Source organism: Myotis lucifugus, unplaced genomic scaffold, assembly GCF_000147115.1.
Source record: "Myotis lucifugus unplaced genomic scaffold, Myoluc2.0 scaffold_28, whole genome shotgun sequence".
NCBI classification, from domain to species: Eukaryota; Metazoa; Chordata; class Mammalia; order Chiroptera; family Vespertilionidae; genus Myotis; species Myotis lucifugus.
In genome coordinates, this window is record NW_005871076.1 from 4853365 (window position 1) to 4861312 (window position 7948).

Below are 7948 nucleotides of genomic sequence, written 5' to 3' on the forward strand. Positions count from 1 at the left end.
GGGGCCGTTTCAACTTACCGGGGTCGTCCTACACACGGGGCTGATTCAACCTGACCGGGATCGTCCCTACCACACCGCGGCCGTTTCAACCTGACCGGGGTCGTCCCTAACTCACGGGGCCGTTTCAACCTCACCGGGGTCATCCCTACCTCACGGGGGTCGTTCAACCTGACCGGGGTCGTCCCTACCACACCGGGATCGTTTCGACCTGACCAGCGGTCGTCCCTACCTCACGGGAGGCGTTTCAACCTCACCGGGGTCGTCACTACCACACCGGGGCTGTTTCAAACCTGACCGGGGTCGTCCCCTACCACACCGGGGCCGTTTCAACCTGACCGGGGTCGTCCTACCTCACAGGGGCCGTTCCAACCTCACCGGGGTCGTCCCTACCACACCGGGGCCGATTCAACCTGACCGGGGTCGTCCCTACCACACCGGGGCCGTTTCGACCTCACCGGGGTTGTCCCTACCTCACGGGGGCCATTTCAACCTGACCAGGGTTGTCCCTACCACACCGGGGCCGTTTCGACCTGACCAGCTTCGTCCCTACCTCACGGGGGCCGTTTCAAACTGACCGGGGTTGTCCCTACCACACCGGGGCCGTTTCAACCTCTCCGGGGTCGTCCCTACCTCACGGGGGCCGTTTCGACCTCACCGGGGTTGTCCCTACCACACCGGGGCTGTTTCAACCTGACTGGGGTGTCCCTACCACACTGGGACCGTTTCGACCTGACTGGGGTCGTCCCTACCTCACAGGGGCCGTTTCAACCTCACCGGGGTCGTCCCTACCTCACGGGGGCCGTTTCAACCTGAACGAGGGCGTCCCTACCACACCGGGGCCGTTTCGACCTGACCAGGGTCGTCCCTACCTCACGGGGGCCGTTTCAACCTCTCCAGGGGTGTCCCCTACCTCACGGGGGCCCGTTTCAACCTCACCGGGGTTGTCCCTACCACACCCGGGCCGATTTAACCTGACCGGGTTGTCCCTACCACACCGGGGCCGTTTCGACCTCACCGGGGTCGTCCCTACCTCACGGGGGCCATTTCAACCTGACCGGGGTTGTCCCTACCACACCGGGGCCGTTTCGACCTGACCGGGGTCGTCCCTACCTCACGGGGGCCATTTCAACCTGACCGGGGTTGTCCCTACCGCACCGGGACCATTTCAACCTCACCGGGGCCATCCCGACCTCACCTGGGCCATCCCAGCCTTACCGGGGAAACAGGAAGTTTGGCCCTCTGTCCCCTGCCGGCGGTCCCCACCAGACAAAATCTCCAGGCGTTCCTGGTGGTTGAACATCCAGCACTCCTGCCCTCCACCAAGTGCGCAGACTGCCTGTCTGCTGTTCCCCAGCGCCCCACAAGAGACTGGGACCAGTGGGCATGTTTGTGTGCTTGCTGGTACAGCAGTTCCACAGTGCCGGCCGAGTCAGGCCCAGCCCTGGCCGGCCCCGGACCCGACTCTGCCCCCTGATTGCGTCCCTCCCAGATGCAAGGAGTTGAAATCTGCAGCCTGCTGGGATGGGCTCTGTACTTGGTGCCTCTGCACATCCTACTCAGTCTCAATGCGCTTCTTTCTATGCGAGGAGTTGAAATCTGCAGTTTGTTGGGTTGGGCTCTGTACTTGGTGTCACATCCTACTCAGTCTCAATGTTCTTTCTCTCCTTCCAGTTGTAGAGCTTCCACTGGGCCAACTTTCCCATGGTTCTGTATGATAGGTGTTTGTCTGATATTTGGTAGTTTCGATGTTGTTGTGTGAGGTAGCACGCACAGGTCTCTTCCTTATGCCGCCATCCTGGTTCTCCTGGGTCTGCTTCTTGAGTGTGTCTCCCATGGCTGTGAGGAGTTGAAGTCTGCAATTTGTTGGGATAGGCTGCAAAAGTGCAGGTGGGTCTTTTTGTGCACCTGGCACAGCTTGGATGGGGATGTAAATTGATTAGGGCTGAGACTCATGGAGTCGCCATAGCGGAGCAAATAGCACTGGCTGAGTCTCCGCGGCCCCTTGAATCTCTGCCAGGGCTTTGTGTCCCCCAGTGCCGGCGAGCAGCTGTGCAACAGAGTCTCCCTCGCTTTCTGATGGCTGCAAGGCCGTGCTGCCTCTCCCCGTAGGGTCTGGTGCCTCATGATCCCGCCTGAACCAACTCAGTGGATTTGAAAATTTGCAGAAGCAAAGGCGTTTCTACTTGTGAGTCTGGCACAGCCCAGATGGGAATGTAAATTGCGTAGGGCGGGGTCACAGGGAGTCGCCGTGTGGAGACTCAGCGGCCCCTTGCCTATCCAGGACTCCAGGACTTTGCGTCCCCCAGTGCCGGCGAGCAGCCGAGCGCCAGAGCCTCCCTCGCTTTCTGACCGCTGGAAGGCCGTGCTGTCTCTCGCCTTGGGGCCTGGGGCCTCAGAGACCTGCCCGAACCAGCTCAGTGGATTTGAGAGTTTGTAAAAGCACAGTCATTCCCTCTTGTGCCTCCGGCACAGCCCTGAGGGTAGGGCGGGGTCACAGGGAGTCGCCAGCGTGGAGGAAATAGCGATGGCGGCGTCTCCGCGCCTCTCGCCTCCCCGGGACACCAGGACTTCTTGTCCCTCAGTGCCGGCGAGCAGCCGCGTGTCAGAGCTTCCCTCGCTCTCCGACCACTGCAAGGCCGTGGCCGCCTCTCCCTGTGGGATCTGGGGCCTCAGAGACCCGCCCCGAGCAAGCCCAGAGGATTCGAGGGTTCGTAAAAAACCGAGAGTCCATTTGCAGCTCGCGTGGCGTGTGACTGCGTACCTCTGGTTTTGGTGCCTCCGTAGCTCCCACTCAGTCTCACTGCGCTTCTTTCTTTTCCTCCAGTTGTAGATCTCCCACTGGGCCAACTTCCCCATGGTTCTGAGTGGCGGTTGTTTACTTCATAGTTGATAGTTTCAGTGATGCTGTGAGAGAGCAGCACACACAGGTCCGCTCCCTACGCCGCCATCTTGGTTCTCCAGGCTGGGACTTGTTTGTGGCTCTGCCACAGGTCAGTCCGAGGCTTAATCCCATAGCCGCTCCCTACAATTGATGTTCCTCTCTCCCTCTCCCTTCCCCTCTGAAATCAATAAAAAAAATTTTTTTTAAAGAATTAACCAATGAGTACATACATAAGTGGAATAACAAAACAATGTTTCTCTCTTTCCCTTCCTCTCTCTCTCAAATCAATAATAAAAAAAAAAAAGACAGTATGGCATTGACAAAAAAACAGACAAATAGATCAACACAACAAAATAGAAAGCCCAGAAATAGACCTACACAAATAAAGCCAACTGATCTTTGACAAAGGAACCAAGGCAATTCAATGAAGAAAGGGGAATCTTTTCAGAAAATCTGGAGCAAGTGGAAATACAAATGTAAACAAAAAATAATCTAGAAACACCCTAGCCGGTTTGGTTCAGTGCATAGATCATTGGCCCAAGGAATGAAGGGTCCCAGGTTCAATTCTGGTCAAGGGCACATAGCTTGGTTGCAGGCTCAATCCCTGGCTCTGGTTGGGGCATGTAGAGAGGGCAAACAATAGATGTGTCTCTGTCATATCAATGTTTCTCTGTCTCTCCCTCTCCTTTCCACTTTCTCTAAAAATCAATGGAAAATACCCTCAGGTGGGGATTAACAACAACAACAAAATCTAGACACTTACTTTATACCTGTTACAAAAATTAACTCTTAAAATGAATCAATAGATCTAAATGTAAAACGCAAAACTATAAAACTTGTAGAATACATCATAGGAGAAAATTCAGGTGACCTTAGGTTAGATGATGAATTTTGAGATATAACACCAAAAGCACAATATCAGAAAGAAAAAGTTGATGTTGGACTTTGTTAAAATTAAAAACTTCTTTTCTATAAAAATAATTTTTAAAAAATCCTCACCCAAGGATATGTTTTTATTGATTTTTATTCAGGGGTATTTTTTCCCATTGATTCTTTTAAAAATATTTTGTTATTGATTTCAGATAGGAAGAGATAGAAACATCAATGATGAGAGAAAATCACTGATCGGCTGCCTCCTTCCCACACCACACAGGGGATTCAGCCCACAACCCGGGCATATGACCTAACTGGAAATCGAACCACGATCTCCTGGTTCATATTTCAGCACTCAACCACTGAGCAACACAACACTGATTTTTTTTTTTTAGAAAGCATCAAGGGAAGGGAGGAAGGGGGAGAGAGAAACATCAATGTGAGAGAGACACGTCAATCGGTTGCCTCACACAAGCACCCTAACTAGGCCAGGGATAGAAACTGCAACTCAGGTATGTGCCCTTGACCAGAAATTGAACCCGAGACCCTTCTGTGAGGGTCAGTGCTCTAACCACTGAGAAATACTATCCAGGGCTAAGTGATTTTTTTTTTTGAAAATATGGAACGCTTCACAAATTTGCGTGTCATCCTTGCACAGGGGCCATGCTAATCTTCTCTATATCGTTCAAATTTTAGTATATGTGCTGCCGAAGCAAGCACGGGCTAAGTGATTTTGTAAAAGTGAGGAAGGAAGAGGGAGAGAGAGAGAAACATTGATGTTAGAGAGAAACATCTATTGGTTGCCTCCCGTATGCATCACAATCAGGGATTGAACCCACAACCTGGGTATGTGTCCTGACTGGGAATCAAAACACAACCTTTCAGTGTACAGGACCATATAAGTTTTCTCTCTTTACCATGATCAGCATGGCTAGAGAGCGGACGAATTCTGAGTAGGGGTGACAGGAGATTGAGAAAAAGAAAGAGACAGACACAGAGACAGTAGGGAAAGTTGGGACCAGGTGGGATGCTGCCCTCTGATGGAGAGACATTGACTGAGAGCTAGTGCAGCACATTTATTAACTACAGCATGATACCAAGAAGTTTTACTAGAGTTTAAGACAAAGGAAATTATGTGAAATCATGATTAAGGATCAAGCTGCAATTCTTCATTCTTGTGGCTTCTTTGTAATTGTCACTCCTGGCTAAGCCTGGATAATTTCATCCATTTCTGGTGCCTGGCTGAATTTAGATAATGAAAACCAACCCCTGGCGCCTGAGCTAAAGGTCAGCCCGACAACATACCTGCCTCTGGCAAGGTATGTTTCCAGAACATGGCTCTGCCAAAGCCACTGGACTCAGCTGACAATCGGCTCATGCACCTTCCCAGGCACTCTCTACATCTCCCCCTTTTTTATTTTTTTTATTTTTTTAAATAATTTTTTAAATATATTTTATTGATTTTTTACAGAGAGGAAGGGAGAAGGATAGAGAGTCAGAAACATTGATGAGAGAGAAACATCAATCAGCTGCCTCCTGCACACCCCCTACTGGGGATGTGCCCGCAACCAAGGTACATGCCCTTGACCAGAATCGAACCTGGGACCCTTCAGTCCACAGACCAACGCTCTATCCACTGAGCCAAACCGGTCAGGGATATTTTTAAATGTAGTTTATGGACATCTAATTGGAGCCTTAGTACTTGAGATCGCAGGAGTTGCTGCTGACTGAAAGAAAGCAGGATAAAATTAGTGGTACACAAAGGAATCCTATTAGGTACCAGGCAGTGTGTTTTAACATTTTCCATGGATTAAATCCTTTTAAATCATCCAGCAATTCTTTTGCCAGTTTCACAGAATATATAATCTCATCATGACTATTCTGAATGGCTTGCACGTTTGAGTAGCCCCACTAGGTCTATACTGATATTATTATGATGCCATATTCCCTGTAGGTGCATCTTGATTTTACTGCAGTCCTGTAGAGAACTGTTATAGCGGGCTGAAGTCACACAAATATATGTAAAAGCAGCATGACATTGCAGTTGCTGTCTAATCTTGACACTTTCTAATTTATTACCCAGTCCTATTACTACAACTTCCAAAGCATTTAACTTTGTTTTTAACTTTTTGTCTATATCTTCTTGATCATGAAGTACAGTTGCATTGTTCTGAGCCAATTCATTAACAAACTTCGCATTCTGGATGCTTTGGGTCAATGCAAGAGACACAGTCACAGCAGATGCGATAACAGTAACTAGGGTAACAATACCAAAAATAATAAGTCCCAAAGCATGCTTTTCCAGGGACAGCTGATTGTGTAATTCCTGCAATGCCTGAAGGCCCGCATCCTGACACCATTTTCCTGGAAATGGTATCATAATAAAAGATACCATTATCATAATAAAAGATACCATTATTATGCTTTCCTAGGAAGCATAATAAAAGAAGGTTGCTTTAAAATTAATATATCTTCATTCAGATTATGCCTCGAAACACAGTTGATAAGGTTACAGTGATGGCATTGGACAGTATAATGGGTGTCTAATCTGGTGATGTTCACATTTCCAGTCACCAATACAGATGGGGGCTGGACACAGGCTCAGAAGCCATAGCAAGGGCTTGATGAACATGCTCCTTTAATATCAGCTAAGGAAGAGCCAGTAAAATTAAGAAAGTCAAGGGCAGCGGCTAAACGCCAAAGATCTTTCTGTAAATTTCCTGTTTTCATGGTCAGGGCTTTACCCACAAACCCTCCTGGTGACATAGGCTCCTGATGGGGACGTTTAGCATCAAGTCTGTGAGATCAATCCAATACATACAAGTCAGAGCCAGAAATATTATGTCTCATTGGTACTGGGTTGGCACAATCTTGCCATTGAGGAAATGCTCCCAGCTCAATAGTGGTGCTATCAGGACAGTAGGGAAGTGGGGGATGCTTATCAGACAGCCCTAACCATCTATACTGCCCTAACCGATTTGGCTCAATGGATAGAGCGTCGGCCTGCAGACTGAAGGGTTATACTAATAAAAGGGTAATGTGCTAATTAGAGCAGACGTCTTCCGAATGTTTTTCCAGACAAAGCTTCCGTGGCTGCGAAGGGCTGAGGCTCAGGCTAGCAGTGGCAGCAGCAGCGGGGTAATGGAGGTTGCACCTTCCCCTGATCCACCAGGTTGCTTCCCGCAGAGAGAGGCCAGACTGCAGCTTAGACCGGGGGCCGAGGCAGAGGAGGTTAGGGGCAATCAGTGCGGCAGGGGAGCAAGTTAGGGGCTATCACGCCAGCAGGGGGTTAAGGTAGGGGCGATTAGGCTGGCAGGCAGAGGCAGTTAGGGGCGATCAGGCAGGCAGGCAGAGGGGTTAGGGGTGATCAGGCAGGCAGGCGAGCGGTTAGGAGCCAGTGGTACTGGATTGTGAGAGGGACTGCCCCCTCCTATGCATGAATTTCATGCACTCGGCCTCTAGTTATATTATAAGTATAATCACCTTGGGAAGAAGGAGTTATGTGTTTGCTGGAGCTACCCCTGACCATATTGGTGTTGTTAGTAAACACTGGCACTGATTCCCTGGTCCAGGTGGCTGGATTGACCACAGGGGGGTCTGGAACTTATGTTCAGTAAGTTTCTGCTGCAGCCATACTTATCTGGCAGCTGACAAGTGCCATCATAGCAACAAAAAGGGTGGAGGGGGTTACCTGAACCCCCTATTCTTTCACCACTTGTTGAGCATTGATGGTTGATGGTCAGTTTCTTCAGTTGACCCCATGTGGGAACACTAGCTTCTTGGGTGGCCTTGGTCACCTGCCTTCTGCTTTCTTCCTTCTTCAGGGTTGGTGGCTGAACTGGCATCATCATGGGTGGTGTGATCTTCAGCTTCTTGAACGGCGGGATGAGCTGTTCTCCCAGGTCCATGGTCGTGACATACCGCTTGTTCTGGCACCCAGATGGGGTTAGAAACGCCTTCTGGAAAGATACAAACATGGCCTCTTCACCACATCATTACTGGATCTGACCCTCTCTACTGCCCTGTTTGTAAATCCTTCCATTGCGCCATACCTATGCCATGGCACCAGAAGCTTGATGCCTCTCGGCCACAGTGTGACCCTCATTGTCACAATTTTAAAAAGTTAAAGTGTAAAGAGCATGGCCGTAACCGGTTTGGCTCAGTGGATAGAGCGTTGGCCTGCGGACTGAAAGG

The 7948-nt window shown here is 49.9% G+C and overlaps 1 non-coding gene across 1 annotated transcript; it reads right to left on the reverse strand.

Annotated features, from left to right (window-relative positions):
- Positions 1-4367: 4367 nt before the first annotated feature.
- LOC111825500 lies at positions 4368-4474 on the reverse strand. Its single transcript, XR_002828684.1, has one exon. It is a non-coding gene; the product is annotated as a U6 spliceosomal RNA (small nuclear RNA).
- Between the last annotated feature and the right edge of the window lie 3474 nt (positions 4475-7948).